Source organism: Culex quinquefasciatus, chromosome 2, assembly GCF_015732765.1.
Source record: "Culex quinquefasciatus strain JHB chromosome 2, VPISU_Cqui_1.0_pri_paternal, whole genome shotgun sequence".
Lineage (NCBI taxonomy): Eukaryota > Metazoa > Arthropoda > Insecta > Diptera > Culicidae > Culex > Culex quinquefasciatus.
The window spans coordinates 181,500,782-181,519,659 of NC_051862.1; the positions used below are offsets into that span (position 1 = coordinate 181,500,782).

Here is an 18,878-nt window from a genome sequence, read left to right on the forward strand (position 1 = left end):
CTTGAGGTGAGCCCGAAATTTGCCCATTTTATTCTATGTGCTTACGTTTTGGACTATGTGTGCGATTAACTTTTTCCGGTTTGACCCGAACGGGGTGCTTGTCAGGTCAGGTGTAATTCATAAAAAAAAAGTTGATGATAAAAGTTTGAGCGGTTTGTTTTTCATCTTTACGTCATAATTTTCGGATCGATTCTAAGTTACGATGTGATAAGGGGCACGTCACAGTTTTGATGAAATAGGTTTTGTTTTGCCTGAGAAGCTTTAGTGTTACTGTGTAAATCAATCCTTATCAGCCTTTGTCGGCGAGCCTTTTCTGCAAGCGGGACTAATTATTCAACACAATATAATCAGGTAGCCATAACTTGTGTAGGTCATAATTTCTCGGAAAACTAAACATCCGACGTAGTTTGGTAGGAAAAGACAAATTGAAAATCTGGCTCTTAAGTGGTATAGAAATTAAATCAAATTTTATTTTATATCAAAATTCATTAAAAACCACATAAAACAAATAAATTGATCAACATTACAGTCCATTGCTCTAGTTGCACCAAATTTTCTTATCTCCGACATGACACGAAGGCAAGCCCCCGCTGTAATTTATGCACAATCAGTAGCACTCATCACTCCACAAAAGATCCAAAATGAACCCTTTACTTGACTTATTTATGGTTTCATGAATGTTTATGTCGATGTACTGACGAGTTTTTTTACTGACGAGTGTCGTGTTTCCAGGAAAGGGATTATTTGCATAGTGCGCATTTTCTAGCTGATGAATGTTTATGCTAGGAATCAGGCAGAGCAGTTGAATAATTTTAGGTGAGAATCCAAGATTAAGTGAAATTTAAAAAAAATTGTTAACAAAAAGTTGAGCATTTATTATGTTGAAAAATTGCAATTACTTAAACATAATTAGAAAAAAATATGCTTCAAAATACACATTAAACATTAAACATTAAACATTAAACATTAAACATTAAACATTAAACATTAAACATTAAACATTAAACATTAAACATTAAACATTAAACATTAAACATTAAACATTAAACGTTAAACATTAAACATTAAACATTAAACATTAAACATTAAACATTAAACATTAAACATTAAACATTAAACATTAAACATTAAACATTAAACATTAAACATTAAACATTAAACATTAAACATTAAACATTAAACATTAAACATTAAACATTAAACATTAAACATTAAACATTAAACATTAAACATTAAACATTAAACATTAAACATTAAACATTAAACATTAAACATTAAACATTAAACATTAAACATTAAACATTAAACATTAAACATTAAACATTAAACATTAAACATTAAACATTAAACATTAAACATTAAACATTAAACATTAAACATTAAACATTAAACATTAAACATTAAACATTAAACATTAAACATTAAACATTAAACATTAAACATTAAACATTAAACATTAAACATTAAACATTAAACATTAAACATTAAACATTAAACATTAAACATTAAACATTAAACATTAAACATTAAACATTAAACATTAAACATTAAACATTAAACATTAAACATTAAACATTGAACATTAAATAACATAAAAAAGTATTCCTTTTTTTTCAATTGACAGATTTTAAACTAAAATTTAATTTAAAAAAAAACTGTGTAAAATTGAATATGCATGTTTAATAACAAGGCAGATAAAAAAATCTAAAAATTGAATATTTTTCTGCGCTCACACTACACCCATCACTTCAGATCGTTGACGCCTTCATCCGTTTTGAAAAGCAAACAGAGGAAATCGTTTTTTGCCAAAAAAAAAACATATGGTCCATTTTATTCACTAAATCGTAATCCCCTCCCCGATTCTTTCCAATGTAAAAAAACTGCTATTCCCGCAAAAAAAAAATCGCCATTAAAACCCAATCGATGATCGCCTCTATTCAGAAAGGGGTTCAACCTGCAACAACGGGGGAAAATATAAGCTCGCAAAATCGTGTGCAATTTTTATCGAAAACGTAAACATCACTAGAGCTAGTGCAGGTTTTTCTCCCCTTTAGAAAAGCTGGTTTTAAACCTCTCACACACACAGTACGAGGTACGGCAACAAACTTTTCCCATGATTTTCCACTTTGCCCTCTTAGACACTGAAAATGTGGGGTGAATAGTTTTTTTTTATAAATAGATGATTTTTGTATTTTAATGTTTAGTGTCAATTATATCTACATTATGGTTAGGTTCATTAAAATTTTCATTTATCAAACCCCATTTTTCCCCAAACTCCCCCAAAAGACTCCAAAGCCAGATAAAATATAGCAGAAAAACTATCTTTCCAAATCCAGCAAAATCTATGCTACAAACCACACAAACATTAGAGCAGTTTTGGAACGCGGACAGTTTGGCAGCATAAAGGAAAAGGCCAAGCTACAAAACTCTCCAGCAAAACAGAATCCACCACGAAAAACTTTAAGATAAACACACAGCTCACACACCCTCGCCAAAAAGCATCGAGCTCGCGCCACATCCTCGAACACGTGAGTTGGCTTTTCTCCATTTTCACAGCTGAGTGAAGAAAGCTTCAGCAGCAGTAGCACAAAAAAGTGGTGCCAAAAGAGCAATTGAGTGAATTTACACCATTTTCCAGCGATAACAACTGACAGCATTGAATTTGCTGGCACACATCAAGTCGGAAAATTCATCGCGTCGTGTTCGGGCTTGCAACACGAAATTCATGTCGCGCGACGCATTTGAGTGTCACGCGACAAAAAAAAACTAAGGAGACCTTGTTGTTGCACTTTACTAGCATCAGGTGCAACGGTGTTTTCACGACGTGGCCCAGACGAGGACGGCGGTGGCAGGCCTAATGGGAAAATTATGGGTAGCAGATTTTGTGTGTTTGTGAAGAAGCGAACCCCAGACCGTGCGTGTTTGTGAGTAGGTGTGAACTTGGGAGAAACTTTGTCTGGCCGGAAGTTGAAATGATGGTTGTTGTTGTGGCGCTATAAATTTCGTGTTTGGAAGGTTGCACGGCTGAGACTGTGCTAACTTTCTTGAGGCGGTGCGATTAAATTGCAGTTATGTTTTGTGAGAGGGTTAATATTTGAGGGAAGTGAAAAACATTCTGCACCCGATTTGAGCAAGGTATTTATAGCAACCGATTTTGTCTGTTTTTATGTGGATTTGAGTGAATAATTTCATCAGGATTAACAGAAAGAGCAAAACTTTATGAGGCAAAGTTACTTTTTTTTTATTTATTGATTTAGTTTTTGCCTTCCTCACCTCACTGAGGCAAGGCTATAAAATCACTCGAAAAATGAACTTCTTAAATACGCCTCCTAGATATACCTTCACGTATACCTATCGACTCAGAATCAAATTCTGAACAAATGTCTGTGGGGATGTGTGTAGACATGATTTTTTTCCACACGATTATCTCAGAACTGGCTGAACCGATTTTGGCCGGATCCGCCTTATTCTGTTCGTTTTGGGGTCCCCTAAGACCCTATTAAATTTTATTCTGTTTAGTTAAGTATTTAAAAAGTTATGCCAAGAAAAAGATTTTTGTAGATGCAAAAAAGGGTGATTTTTTGCCTAACCTCAAAAGGCCGGGTCTTTTTGTTTACGTGCGAGAGTCGCGCCAGATGCGAAACGCCCGGTTGCCACATTGCTTCAAATGAGAGTCTGCATGTTTTCTGGAAAAGTCTGTATCAGGTATAAATTTTTTCATAAACTATTTTCATTATTACATTGTAAATGTGAGGAAGGCACCACCCACCTAATGATGGATTAAGGAACGTTTTTTTTACAAAATTGTCAATTTTGATTATTAAGTAATTCAAATACATGTGTAATTCTAAACCATCTAGTAAGGTGGTTGCTTTACAACGCAAATTCCTGCTTGTGAAAAAACTCGGGTTCAAATCCTTGGCTCCCCGGCCCAACCTTCCAAGCGTTTTTCGAGTGCAAATAATCGCCTAGCATTTATCGCCCGGTGCAAAGGTTGTGCTCAGAACCTAGCGGTGCTGTGTAAGAAACTTGGCCACGCGCTGAGAAGAGCTTATATAGCAATACAATACTGCTCTGGTTCTAGCGATGCACAATATAAAGAAAAAACGCATGGAAGGTGGTCTACAAGAGTTACGGCTTTTCGGCTGGTCGACACACGCGTTCACCCAATACAATGGTGTTTGCGTGCGAAGTCAACAGAAAGGCCCAACAACAGTAACATTGGGCGATCCTATACAATAGACCTATAATCAGGTTTCAGTGGTAGATTACTCAGACAGAAAAAAAACCATCTCACACGAAATTGGTAAAAGAAAATACTAGGCCAATATATAAAAAAAATCAAACCATCCACATTAACGACCCCCGGGTCTTTTGTGGTCTCTATTGCAAGTTTCTGCTCGAACCTAGGAGTCCGAAGGCTTGAATGGGGAGAGCACCCAAACTTCTTTTTACTCCAAGGAACCTTCCACCCCAGTGTTTGAACTGACGACCTTTGGATTGCGAGTCCAACCGCCGCCAGCGATTCCACCGGAGTAGGTTTGGTTTGGTGTGTTGTTTGTACTTATGGCATGGAGACGACTCCTACACCTGGAATGACTTAACGGCCTAACAACCAAGGCCGGGACCGACATTTTACTTCCTCATCCGATGGAAGGTTGCAGCAGATGGGAATCGAACCAAGAATCATCCGCGGACAGCGTAACCATTCGGCCACGCACAGGCCAATATCATTATATGTTATTTTTAACAAGATTTGTTATTCGTCGTAATGATTTTTTTTAAATATTGGATTGTTATTGTAATAGCAGACTAACAATAGTTTTAGTTAATCTTCGAACAAATCTTTGTTATTGTTTTTTGTTATTTTAACATCTAATCCGTTCAGGGGCGTCGACTCCTGGGTTGGCATGGTTTTTGCCAAATACAGATAAATTTCCCATTTTGTTTGGCAAATTTGGAAAGTACTTCAATTTGGTACATCAAGTATCTTCAAATGAATGAACTTTTTTTTCGTAAAATCACGATAACTCGTGAAGTTTATAAGCAAAGCCCTTATGTCTATATCAAAATTTTTGTAATTGTCTGCTCCATATCTTTGTAGAACAATGTTGCACTCTAAAAAATAACCCTGCAAAGTTAGAAAAAACACGAAATTTTAAAATGAAAAATTTTGTTCTAAATGAAAAAATGACCCTTCTGGGTCAATGTAGATTCGAAAAGTACATTAAATTTCCCATAAAATGACATGTTCCAGATTTTTTTGCAGTCAAGTAACGGAAAATGGGAGAATTTTTAAAAAGTTTTTAGTGTTTTTTTCGATGAAAAATACGTATTTTCGGAATTCTGAGTACGCCATCAAATTGGGCGTCTAATTTTTCATAAAAGTCCCTTTGACACCAAATTTCTATCTCATCACCGTTTCAGGCTGCAAATTATTGAAAAATACCTCTTTTTTCGCATGTTCAAAAATGGAAGGGGTCGTACCGCCCCTCCTTCACGAAATATCAAAAAATGGACCTCGGAATCGTGATCAGGGACAAAAGTTACCCCTTAGGACAAAGTTTCACGCAAATCGAAGAGGGGTCGGGCAACTGCTGTGTGAGTTGGCGGAGAATTACCCATAATTTTTTGAATTTCTTGATTCCTTTAAACTTCTTAAACTTAATTGAATCATTTGAATTTTTTTATATTGTTTTTTTTTATTTCCTGGATTTTTCAAATTTTATTTCGTTGCTTCCCAAAAATTCTTGGATTTCATTAAAATCCTCCTGTTTTATTTAAATTCTATTTCTCATTTTTTTTTGTTATAAGCAGGGCTGTGGAGTCGGAGTCGGAGCCGGAGTCGGTGGAGTCGGGTCTTTTTAGGGATCTGGAGCCGGAGTCGGAGTCGCCAAAATTCGAACAGCTGGAGTCGGAGTTGGAGCCGGAGTCGGCTTAATTTTATCAGCTGGAGTAAGAGTCGGAGGCATAGCCGAAAATTTACGCCAATTTGACGGAAGGTGATTTTCATTGCAACTAAATGTACCTAAAAAAATTGTCTTGGAAAGGTAACTTAAGGATCTTTTTAAAATATCCGTAACCTTGGAAATATTTTACCTGTGGATTTTTGTTTTTTATCCAATTGTAAGTTTTTTCATATATTTTGATGCAGACGCGACCATACATAAAGCTTCGTTTTAGGTGAAGATGCAAAATGTATTGCGCGCCTCCTTTTAAATATATTGAAAATTTTAAAATTAAAATAAATCCAAAATTCCCAAATAAAGTATTTTCTAGGTAACGGATATTTAAAAAGGTGCCCTGACAACGAAGATTTTTTAAGATACATTGATTTGTAATAATAAACTTCTTAAGGCATGGCGTGATGTCCATGTACGTCTTAAAAAAATCAATGGAGCTTTAAAAAATAGTTGCGTTTAAAATTATTATTAAAAAAAAAAACAAGGTGACTATCAAGTCTATAAATGCCACTCTAAAAGTGAGCAAATTGAATTTATATGTTGAACCGATCATTAAGGCCAGCTTCCTTTTCATTCTGAAAATGCCTTCAAAACTGGAGGTATTTTTTGATTTCTGTTTCAATAACGTATGAAACTTGTAAAACTAGAAACTTTTTTCGTTTCTTTTCCACTTAGAGAGTTTTTAAATAATCCTATTTATCAATGTTTTCGAAATAACAGTTAACTAACTTTTGAAACATTTAAAAATATGTGGAGTTGGAGTTGGAGTCAGAGCCAACCATTTTTTGAAAGCTCGGAGTTGGAGTTGGCTAGAATTGGTAGGCCGGAGCCGGAGTCGGAGTCGGAGTCGGCCAATCGCATAAAGCCGCAGTCGGAGTCGGAGTCGGAGTCGCTTGAAATATGACCCGACTCCGCAGCCCTTGTTATAAGCTTCATATTCTTATTATATTACACTTTTTTATGAAACTAGGCTATTTTTAACTAACGGAATCAGCTTCTATTGTTTCTTGTCACGGCAAGCAAACAAAAACTAGACCTTTTGATAAAATACGCTTGAACTACTTTTTTTAAAAAGTTCGTAAATATATGTGATAACTAGAGTTTTTTTTTAAATGTTTCATCTTAATTTCTTAAATTTAATTAAATTATTAAAATTTTCCGAATTTTATAAAAATATTTAAATATCTCAAATTTTCTGGAAATTTCTAAATTCTTAAAATTCATTAAATCATTAAACTTTCTTCATATTTTTAATTTCTTCAATTTATTTCGTTAAGTTCTGTGCCACAAGCACGAATTAATTCTTTCAACAAAGTACGTTTAAATTCCTTGCTTTAATTATTTTAATTTCACGGGATACTTAAATTTTTAATAATTGTTTTTTTTTTAATTTAATTAATAAATTATCTAATTTGGATTTATCAAATTTAATTAAATTATTCGAATTTCTTGAACTTTAAATGATTTTAAATTTCATCAATTTCTCATAAATTTTGCATTCATTTCAATTCCTTGATTTTTTAATGTTCTTAAATTTTAAAGGGTTCTTGAGCGGGCAAATAGAATATTTATTAAGTCAAATGTTTAATGGAATTTTCAGTGCAATTAAATTAATTTAAAATGCATTCCCCTGCGATTAAGATCATTTTTAGCATGTTTTGATTAATTTAAAAATCTTTGGAATTTTGTTGAATTTTTAATGTACATAACCGCAAATAGCTTTTTTTGCATTTTTTTTACTTAAAATGTTTCATTTTTAGAAGACTAATGATTGCAAATCTCTACGTGTTCTATGCATTTTCCAATGGTATTTGTTTCACTTAAAATGTTGAAACATTTTGAACTTTTTTTTATGATGCATTTGTATAATTCTGAATTACAGATTGTAAAATTTTCTTAAGCTATCACGTTTCCATGTAATTTTAAAAAAGTAAATGTTTGAGTAGGCTTTTGTCTTTTTTTGTACAAACGTTTGCTTTTTCAAAAAATTTACAGTTTAAAATATCCTTTTAAATTTATTTATCTGGATATGCCAAACTTTTTAAATAGATTTCAAAATATTTCTTATTGACGCACGATTCAATGAAATTTTGAAAACCTATTTTTGAATTGTGAATTTCAATTTTGTTTAACTTAAAAATCATTAGAGGTTATCTGTTTCTTGTCTGAATACAGTAATTTGTTTAACAGAAAAAAGTTCTGCAATAATGTCTAATAAGTGAAACTGTTTAGTTTCTTATTGCATTTTGCTCTTCGTTCTGCGGATTAAGTATTTCAGACTCGACAGATAATTTAAATTTAGATCATATAAAATGATTTTTTATCGCAAGACATTTGTTTTACATTTTTGTTTCCTTTAATAAAAAAAAGTTCCCAGATTTGATAGTTCAAACCAGTTCCATAAATGGACAATTCTTGCCTAAAAAAATAAGATTTTAATAATTTACCAACTGAAAAGTATTCTATCAGTTTAAAAAGTTGGGTCTATTCAGAAGATCTTTTTGGCCGTTTGTATTGTTTTAGTTTTTTATATTGTTTATTTGTGATTTGATTTCATGTTACATTATAAATACAAGTCTCAATTTTTAAATTCATGCATATTTGAATTTGTAATAATACTTTTATCAATGTTCTCTTGCTTAGCAACTGATTTCTCCTACCAATCATCAGCCAATGTGATGCAACGTACATCCCAGTTCAGGAATCGTGCGTGTCGCATGACCACGCTACAAAACCGATCCTACACACCCTCTTGCCCCACCGTAATTTCCTCGAACCATTCCTGAAGTTCACTCCACTTCTCTACGCCCGTTTGGGGGTGTCGCTTTCCACACTGTTTTTCCTCCTCTTCGTCCACCGTCGTCGCCGAGCCCCACATCGATTTCGCGCCCTTCTATCAGCTGTTTACTACCAGCCAGCAGGCCATTCGTACCGCCGTGCTTGCTGTGAATGAGCCGTTCGTTCGGCTCCGTCGTCACATCTTCCCACAGCCGTGGCCGGTCGGTTTTCAAGTTCAGTTCAGTATCCGTCTGAACGTGGCCGCGTACGGTCGTGATGGTTCCCCGGGCACGACACCGCTGACTCTGGACTAACGGATTTGTGAGGTTGGATTTTCACCGGATTTGTGGCGGGGGTCATCCCTTTTGAAGTGTGTTGTGTTGTGGTAGTAGAAGCCGCCGCGGGTTAAGGTGTAAGGTCGTCCGTCACACAGGTGTACATTTTCTTAAGGGATGAGGTCAGAAGGTCCTGCAAAGCAATTGCTGTTGATTACTTATTCCGTTTAATCAGCGTCGACGGGTGGTTCTTCGACGGATCCTTCCGGGAGTGAGGACGAAGGATTTCATTTTTTTTTTTGCCTGAAGTTTTAGGAAGTGCAAAACGTGGAATATTTAAGGGGTGGTCGCTCGTGGCACCGCAAATTGATAATGGAAATGCAAATCGACGGAAGTGGTCGCCTCGGGGCAGGAAAAAGTCCGGGAAAATCGTGAAGAATCCCGCGAAGAGATAGAATTTGAAACCTTCATCAAGTGGAACGATTTAACGAGGAGAGGAAATTGAAAGTTTTTTTTTGCGTCCTTTTTTCGTTCAGAGTAGTACGCGAACCTGGGAGATTCCTTCCGGGAACTTCTTCCTGGAATTCCTTCCAAGATAAAGTGATTAAGGAGTAACCCCCACGAATCTCAACCTCAACAGACCTTCTTGCCCGGGGCGCAATCAATCATCTGGATCGCGGTGACGACTCCGACGCCAACCGGTTTGGATTAAAGTGGATCAGTGTGGATGGCCTAATTGAATCAAATCGACTCAAAGTGAGTGAGTTTAGCACGCCAAATTGGATCAGCCGGAGTCCAGCTGAATCGTTGCTAACGACGAGTTCTGCGAATCAATCAACTCTGGGGAAGAAGAAGAAAAAGAAAGAGTTGAATTGAAATACGAGCAAATGAAATACAGAAGATAGAAAAAGTTTCCTTCATTGAATTTCGAAGTGCATCATCCCAGAATTGGCAACCAGCTGGAAGCAATTTATTCCTGGGAGAAAACGAAGAAAAGTGAGTTTTCCTTTAGTTTCAACTCGATGGACTGCAGCAGCTTAGAAGACAGCAGCAGACACCAGATGCGACTGCATCGGGGCTGAATCGGGGCGAAACTAGTCGATCATCACCGGAGAGTATACGGCGGGGGAACCCGCGGGTAAGTGTGATGCGAAAACAGTTTTATGTCTGACCGGGTAATGGTGTGCGATATTTACGAGTTTGGGAAAGACTCTCCGAACCACCCCCGCCGCGGGAAAATGGTGTGACATCATCAATCATCTTTTTTGAGGGTTTTTTTTTCCTTGGGAGGGTTTTTTTCTTTTATTCCAGGGAACACCCTGCAAGGATGATGTATGTGAGCCTTTAATGTGAGATGTTTCTTTCTTCGGGAAATAATGACACATTATGATCGCTTGACTTTCATTGTGAGAGGTCTTTGCCAGGGTGTTTGTTATGGTGCATTACAATATTTTCATGTATTTTAAGGAATGGCTAAGAAACAAATTGGTATTTGGGCAATTCCATGTCAAATAGGGAATCGGTTGTACCCGACCCTCTCCGATTTCATTTCATTTCAGCTCGTCCAATTTTCCATAAGTTTGTCTGTGACCACATTTCAATTGGATGTATGGGCTTACAGATATAAGCTTATTACATTGCTCATAACTGAAAACATAATATTTTTTCAGTGTAGTATAGTAACCTGGATAGTAAATTAGCTTATATCTGTAAGCCCATACATCCAATTGAAATGTGGTCAAAGACAAACTTATGGGAAATTGGACGAGCTTTCCGGTAAACATATTTTCGAGACTGAAAAATCAAGTCTTTCACATAGAAATTGCCAAAAACCGCTGTAACTTCACAAGGATTGGACTTAGGACAATGGTCAATATGGAGACTTTTATGTAAAATTATCCGGAAAATCGACTCTCGTGTTCAGTTTTTGAAAATTTTGACGTTTAGAGCACGTTTGAAAAAAACAGTTTTAGTAAATGATTTTTGTATTTTTTAGGTGAGTTGCTCCATCCTGCATTTTTCGTGAGTCTTTTTGTAACATCTTAGGCTATTTTCACAAAAAATTTGAACGAAAAAAATCGTGGGCTCACCTTCAAATTTAACTTTTAAACTTAAAAATCAAAAAATCTCATAAAAGTAGTGTGTTTTTTTCTTTCAGTGTATTTTTTCAGAGAGCCCGTCAAATTTCCTACAAGTTTGTCTTTGACCACTTTTTGATACGATGCAACGGCTTCGAGATACAGCAATATTTAAATTACGAAATACAAAAATATTTAAAACACTTACGCCCTTCTCAAATGTCATTATCGAGTGTAACTGGCTCCTTATACACAAAAATGGCTTAAATATGCCTAGGATAACATGTCTACAAAGTTTCATTGAAAATGGAGAAGGTCGAGAAAAAAGTACCTAAAAAATTCCTGTTTTGGGCTGGAATTGCTCATTTACCTTTTTCTTGATATTTAAATTTATAAAATCATAATAATTCTAAAAACTTGTTTCATAGAAACGATCTCTGACTGAAATTTCCATTGGCCAGTTGTCGCACTTTCAAAGCGTTTCAAGAAAGCACGATCATATCGCAACTAAATTTTATATGAAAGGTGACAACATTTGATAGTTTAAAAAAAAAAAACAAGCAAACAAACCATTCACTTTAACGACTCCCAGATTTTTTCTGGTCCCTATTGCAACTTTCTGCCCTTACCTTACTGTGAAGGTCAAAAAATGAGGCTAGAACTTATGTACGGTAAGATAGCACGATCTCGATAAGTACAATACAATATAAACATGCATTTATTTGCCTTATTTTTTTTGAAAATTTTAATACCAATAGATGTTTAGCAAATTCAAATAGATTCAAGATAATTGTCTATCCTACTACTAAAATTGGACGTTTGATCAATTTTATTTTAACTGTCACCAGTTTTCACCACTGATGATTTTTTTTTGGTTATTAGCAGAAAATTTCACACGATTTTGCTTCAAATATAATAATTAGGAAAAATAAGGTTATCTGAGGGTTACCCAAACAACGACAATTATTCAAATGCCGATATCTCAGTAAAGGACCATCGTCTGATTTTGAAAATCATAACATTGAAAATCCAATATATTCTCCGAACCTTTAGATACATTATTTTTAATTTAAATTCAATTCAAGCCTAACTTTTTTAATGGTCAGAATTTAGTATTTTTCAATAACACATAAAAATGATTTTATTTGTTGAAACACGATTTAATATCAAGAAAAAAAAACATTATTTAAAAAATCAATGTTCTCCAAGGCCAAAGCTAATGTTATCGCTCTGTACAAAAGCACAAAATATAGCATTTTTTGTCGTATTTATCATATCCAAAAATATAAATGTCCAAATGTTTTGTTTTTGTGTAACAATGTAAAAATCTGTAATTTTTGAACAAATTTTCTGATCAATTTGGTGTTTTGGAAAAAGCTGTATTGTTGAAGAATATTCAGAAAAAATGCCAAATTTCAATTATCTTTTTTCACCAAAAACCAAATTTTTCAAAATCAATATTTTTTATTTGCGAGATTTTTTTATATGTTTTAGGGAACAAAACCCTGCAACTTTTGAGCCATAGGAAGTATGATCAAAAATTCGCTGCCGGGTTATGATTATTGGAAAACATCGAAATTTCATACAGTGACCATGAGTAACCATTAGGGTGGTCCAAATCTGGGGCTACCTCCTGAAATCAAAGATTGATCCATCACTAGGCTAAATTCCAAATTTGAGCTCATTTTGACGACGGGAACCCCTCCTTCTATTCGCTTGAATTTTCTATGAGTAAAATTGACAAAATGTATGGAGAAGAGCAACTGTTTCAGATTTGTACCTGTGGAGGGCGCAATGGTCGTTCAATCTTAATCAATTATCAAATGTAGGACCTTTATTAAATTTAGAACAACTTTCCGAAGACACCACATTTTTAGGAGAAAGCCCAGATTTGGACCACCCTAGTGACCATTTCTGAAAATATATTTTTAAGTTCAGATAATGAAATACAGCGGCTGAAAGACAAAGAAACAGGAAAATTGAAGTTTTTTGAGTCTCCTCACAACCTTCCATTTTCTAATGCCGATATCTCAGCAACTAAAGGTCTGATTTTTAATGTTAAAATATGAAACATTCGTGAAATTTTGCAATCTTTTGAAAAACCATGACGATTTATTTATAAAAATTGAAAAGCTGCAAATATTTCGCTGAAATAAATCTTTCGATGGCTATATCTCGAAAACAGGGCCCTATATCAAAAAATCTGTTAAGTACTTTTCGAATGCAAATAAAATAAGGTCAATAAACTTTTATGTATAAAATTTAGATTTTTTTTTCCAAAAATCATAACTCATAAAAAATTGCGGGGTTTTGTCCCCTAAAACTATGTAAAAAATGTATGATGGGAAATTGAGATTTTTGTAAAACAGAGTTAATATAAAAACCGGCAATTTTCTTTCGTGTACCTATTTTTTCAGAGTCCTCAGCAATCCCTACAACTTTGGTCAACATATTTGGTATTTGATCAAAAATTTAATTCAAAAATTAAAGATTTTCGAATATTTACGTACCATATTTGTATGGGTGAACCAATGACACAAAAAAGCTTTTTTGGTCATATGGTAGACCCCCACAAAGTTAGAGCCAAATTAAAAAAAAAACATTTCCAGTTTAGGTAGAGAATTGCTCTATGGATAATTTTGTCAAACCGTGCCTAGATTTTCCTGAATTTGCTTTACCCATTCCTACAAATTTGTCGAAAACATCAAATCCATCAACGAAATTATTTATCTGGGTTTATATATTTCATGAAGAGCACCCGTCACGAGGTATCGGAACTTGGTGCTCGGATTCACACTCAGGGACAAAAATTACTCCTTAGGACATAGTTTCACGTAAATCGAAGCGGGATCGGGAAAACTGCTGCACAGCAAAAAATCCGATGGTAAAATCGCATGCAAAAGCATGCACATCACCTTCGTCAAAATAAACACTTAATATTACACACTGCATGTACATTTTTTGCAAACACAAAAAAAAAGTTGCAACCGACGGGATTCAAACCCAGCACCATCAGTAAGGACTGGCGCCTTAGCCTGCTCGGCCATCAGACAGATGAAGAATGGAATGGATAAACGCATATATAGGCTTGACATTTCGGTAAAGTAGGTTTCCCATACTGATGGGCTACATATTTCAGTATGTAATATTACACAGAATTTCATAAAATAATGCAAAATTTATTTTACACCCAGGTCTTTTACACGCAGCTGGATTACTACTTTATTTGCTTTGTGTGTGAGTTGACGGAGAATTACCCATGTAACTTCACCTTAATGTTATCACCTGTGAAACCATAATTTCACACAATAATTTCAAAACCTCTCGTCTTAAGTACTTTCATCTGTTCAGCATTGCACAGAGGCCAAACGAACGAATGGACAGACAGACAACCTGGTACAGTGTGACAGTTTGAAACGCCACTCGGCAGCCACTTCTATCACCTTCTAACGGTTGCATCTAAACATTGACCGGTTAAAAATAACCATCCATCGGTGTGTGGCCAGCGCCAATCAATCCACGCAAATATAAACAGCCTTCTCGCAAACTAACGTGGCTGGTAGGGTGACTTTTACTCTAAAAAATTGTAATTTATGGATTTTTAAAAAGTATTATAGCTATTAAATATTCAAAAAAAATAAATTGAATGAAGTAAAAAATATTTATCATAAGAAACTATTTTTAAGATGTTGAAAAAAGTTGAACCCAAAGTCACCCTAAACTCGTTCCGGTCAGTTCACGTTTCGTGCGATTGTTTTTGCCACCCAATAACAACAACAACAACAACATTTGCAATTCCGAGAGTGATGGTTTGTTCTGAGTTTGGTTGGGATTCGATTACAATTGAAACATGGCAGATGCCACAACGGTGAAGACAGTGTAACTGCCATGTCGTCGCCGTCGTGCTTACTTGTCGTACGTGCATTTTGGGCCAAATTGAGTTAAGAACGCCATTTTGTGCATCTCGCAATGCCACATCTTTTGACCTTCACAGATCCCCAAAATCCGATTTTAATCCTAAGATATTTAATGAGAACCAAAAAAGCTCCGAAAATTTTTGTCACTTTTCATATAAAAGTTGTTTCAATCTTGTCGTGCTATCTTGACACTCCCTGAAAATTGATGTAAGTGCGACAAAAGGCCAAAGGGATTTCAGGTCAGGATGCGTTTGACGCACGTACAAGTGAGACTACAGTAAACATTTGTAATTATAACTCGGGACTCTAGCAACCAACTTCAACCAAACTTCAGGACAATGCACAGAATGGTCAGCCAAACAAAACGTGTTTGTTATTGTTTACATTGCGTGCTCTCGTTTTTGTATATTCAAGGTCAAACACGACGACGCCGATGTCGAACGATCGATCGGTTTTGAGTGTGGTGTGAGGGAGGAATGTTTGGTATGCAAAAAACATTGTTTTAGTGGGGACAATGTGCAAGGTCTAGATTGGTAGTGGTTTCTTTTTCGTGAACTTCTTTGAATAATTTTAATCAATTCCTTACATTTTGTGCACTACTGCTAGTAGATGTAATTAAATATGTTTATACCAAATTCTATGGCAATTTAAATTTCCTTCAAACTCCATTAGACACCTCTTTATGCCAACATAGACTTTCGTGGAAACCAATATAGCGTCTGAGGCACTATCACAACATGTTCTCATCAAACTGTTAACCAAAATTGATGCCACCTTCTCCAGTCGAGTGGAATTCCTGGTACGTCGAAACTTCCCTGCCTCCATTAGCTTCTAATTCCCCAACCTTCACCGAACCAAGGCCAAACAAGTTGAACCCGTATAGACGAGCAACAACTTGGAAGAAGATGTGCTGAGGAAAACACTCACACCATCTCTATCGGTAATTAATTCGCGGTATCGTAGCAATAACGCTTCCAACCTTAAGTTACAGGTCCCCGTTCCAAAGGACGTCTGCGAGGCACGTTCTCCCGTGGAAGAAGCGTCAGGAACGTGCCACCACCCGCAACGAAAATTCCTGAAGGTGATGAAGTTGTGATTACCCTTTAATTGAGCATCGATGCTAGACATGATAGCTCGCCCTGGTTGACACGCCACGCTCTCTCGAGAGGGTGTCAAAATTGGATCGGAAAATGTAATTAAAGTTCTGTGTGCTGTTGCTCTTTATAATTCGCTCGAGCCAACAATGAGCGCTGCTAATACAGATGAAAAACGGAAGTTTGGAAAGAAAATTCGAGGGAAATTCAATTACTTTTTGGAACGTGCCTCGAGATTAGTCGTATTCATGGGACAGAGTTGGGTCAGAGCAGTTTCAGAAACGGTGATGGACGATGTTGGCCGCTGCTGTTTCGAAATGCAAATCATACTGCTGAGTGGGTCTCTTCACGGAATTCATGAGGGTCAAACTGGAGTGATATTTCCGGAAAAAGAAACAACGTGGTGAAAATTGATTGCAATAATCCGTCATGATTTTCTTTAATGAATAAAATTTATCCTGAAGAAAAGGTAGAAATTGTCAACACAAGGAAATAATACAACATTCACCATTACTTAAAGATTGACGAAAAAATTTCAAATCAGCAAATGTAAATTTGTTTGCTGATTCCAGTTATAAACACAAATGGAAAATTTCCAGCTTGAACAAAGTACAATTCAATGAGGATACCATAATTATCAAGAATTAATTATTCAAACGCCCCCCTTCGAAATGGTGTTTCCCGTAAAAAAATCGATAAAAGTACTTTGCACTTAGTTATAAGCTGTAATCTTACTTGAGTTCAAAAGATGAAGAAGATATTTAGCATTTGCTATGCTATTTTTTTCAAATAAATAATTGCCATTTAGAAATATGCTTCTGAAATAAAATCACGATTTTTAATTATTTTTTTTATTTGGAGCAAAATAAATATAGTTATTTGATGAAATTTCAATCCAAATAATGGCTTTTATTCTTTTTCCATTATTTTTTAATTTGGGACCACCGATCCCGGGCAGACGGTAATAACAAAATTAATAATATTTCAATAACAAATCCTGTTAAAATAACAAAAAGTGTTATTATTTTATCCTGAAGTTCAACTTCAAGAAGAAAAAATAATAACAGTTTCTGATAAAATAACAAAATTTGGTATTGAAGTGATATTATATTGAAAATGTTTAATAACACGCTTATAAGAGGAAATGTTATACATTTCAAAAACTCTCTAATAACAAAATTTGTTATTCGTTCGGTATACTGACTTAGAAATAAAATTACCACAAATCGCACAAATGGAAAAGTTTCTAAGTGCCCATAACACAATCTGTTATTATTTTTTCTTTTGTTAAATATGTTAAGATCTTTGGGATAATTTTGACCAATTTCGTCGGGGTCATTATTTTGGCCATGAAATGGGGTCCTTATGCTAAAATTATTCTAAAAAGTTGAAATTTTGAAAGTTGATTTTTTTAATTATTTGATATACCCCTTAAGAGACTTTGCTTAAATTAGCTAGAACTATGAAATAATTTTGACCAATTTCGTCGAGGTCATTATTTTGGCCATGAAATGGGGTCCTTTTGCTAAAATTATTCTAAAAAGTTGAAATTTTGAAAGTTGATTTTTTTTTAATTATTTGATATACCCCCTAAGGGACTTTGCTAAAATTGGCAAGAACTATGGGATAATTTTGACCAATTTCGTCAAGGTCATTATTTTGGCCATGAAATGGGGTCCTTATGCTAAAATTATTCTAAAAAGTTGAAATTTTGAAAGTTGATTTTTTTAATTATTTGATATACCCCCTAAGAGACTTTGCTTAAATTGGTTAGAACTCTGAGATAATTTTGACCAATTTCGTCGGGGTCATTATTTTGGCCATGAAATGGGGTCCTTATGCTAAAATTATTCTAAAAAGTTGAAATTTTGAAAGTTGATTTTTTTAATTATTTGATATACCCCCTAAGAGACTTTGCTTAAATTAGCTAGAACTATGAAATAATTTTGACCAATTTCGTCGAGGTCATTATTTTGGCCATGAAATGGGGTCCTTTTGCTAAAATTATTCTAAAAGTTGAAATTTTGAAAGTTGATTTTTTAATTATTTGATATACCCCTAAGGAACTTTGCTAAAATTGGCAAGAACTATGGGATAACTTTGACCAATTTCGTCAAGGTCATTATTTTGGCCATGAAATGGGGTCCTTATGCTAAAATTATTCTAAAAAGTTGAAATTTTGAAAGTTGATTTTTTAATTATTTGATATACCCCTAAGAGACTTTGCTTAAATTGGTTAGAACTCTGAGATAATTTTGACCAATTTCGTCAGGGTCATTATTTTGGCCATGAAATGGGGTCCTTATGCTAAAATTATTCTAAAAAGTTGAAATTTTGAAAGTTGATTTTTTTAATTATTTGATATACCCCTTAAGAGACTTTGCTTAAATTAGCTAGAACTATGAAATAATTTTGACCAATTTCGTCGAGGTCATTATTTTGGCCATGAAATGGGGTCCTTTTGCTAAAATTATTCTAAAAAGTTGAAATTTTGAAAGTTGATTTTTTTAATTATTTGATATACCCCCTAAGGGACTTTGCTAAAATTGGCAAGAACTATGGGATAATTTTGACCAATTTCGTCAAGGTCATTATTTTGGCCATGAAATGGGGTCCTTATGCTAAAATTATTCTAAAAAGTTGAAATTTTGAAAGTTGATTTTTTTAATTATTTGATATACCCCCTAAGAGACTTTGCTTAAATTGGTTAGAACTCTGAGATAATTTTGACCAATTTCGTCGGGGTCATTATTTTGGCCATGAAATGGGGTCC

At 34.7% G+C, this 18,878-nt stretch overlaps 1 protein-coding gene across 8 annotated transcripts in view; it reads left to right on the plus strand.

The window, feature by feature from the left end:
- Positions 1–8,970: 8,970 nt before the first annotated feature.
- Positions 8,971–18,878, plus strand: part of LOC6033267 (trissin receptor) — a 116,988-nt gene continuing 107,080 nt past the window's right edge. For 5 of the 8 annotated variants that reach the window (XM_038255894.1, XM_038255888.1, XM_038255891.1 and 2 more), the window contains exon 1: positions 8,971–10,154. The gene's annotated coding sequence lies outside the window, so the exon portion shown is untranslated. The remainder of the gene's footprint in view (positions 10,155–18,878) is intronic. The other 3 variants (XM_038255889.1, XM_038255892.1, XM_038255893.1) reach the window with 3 other exon arrangements.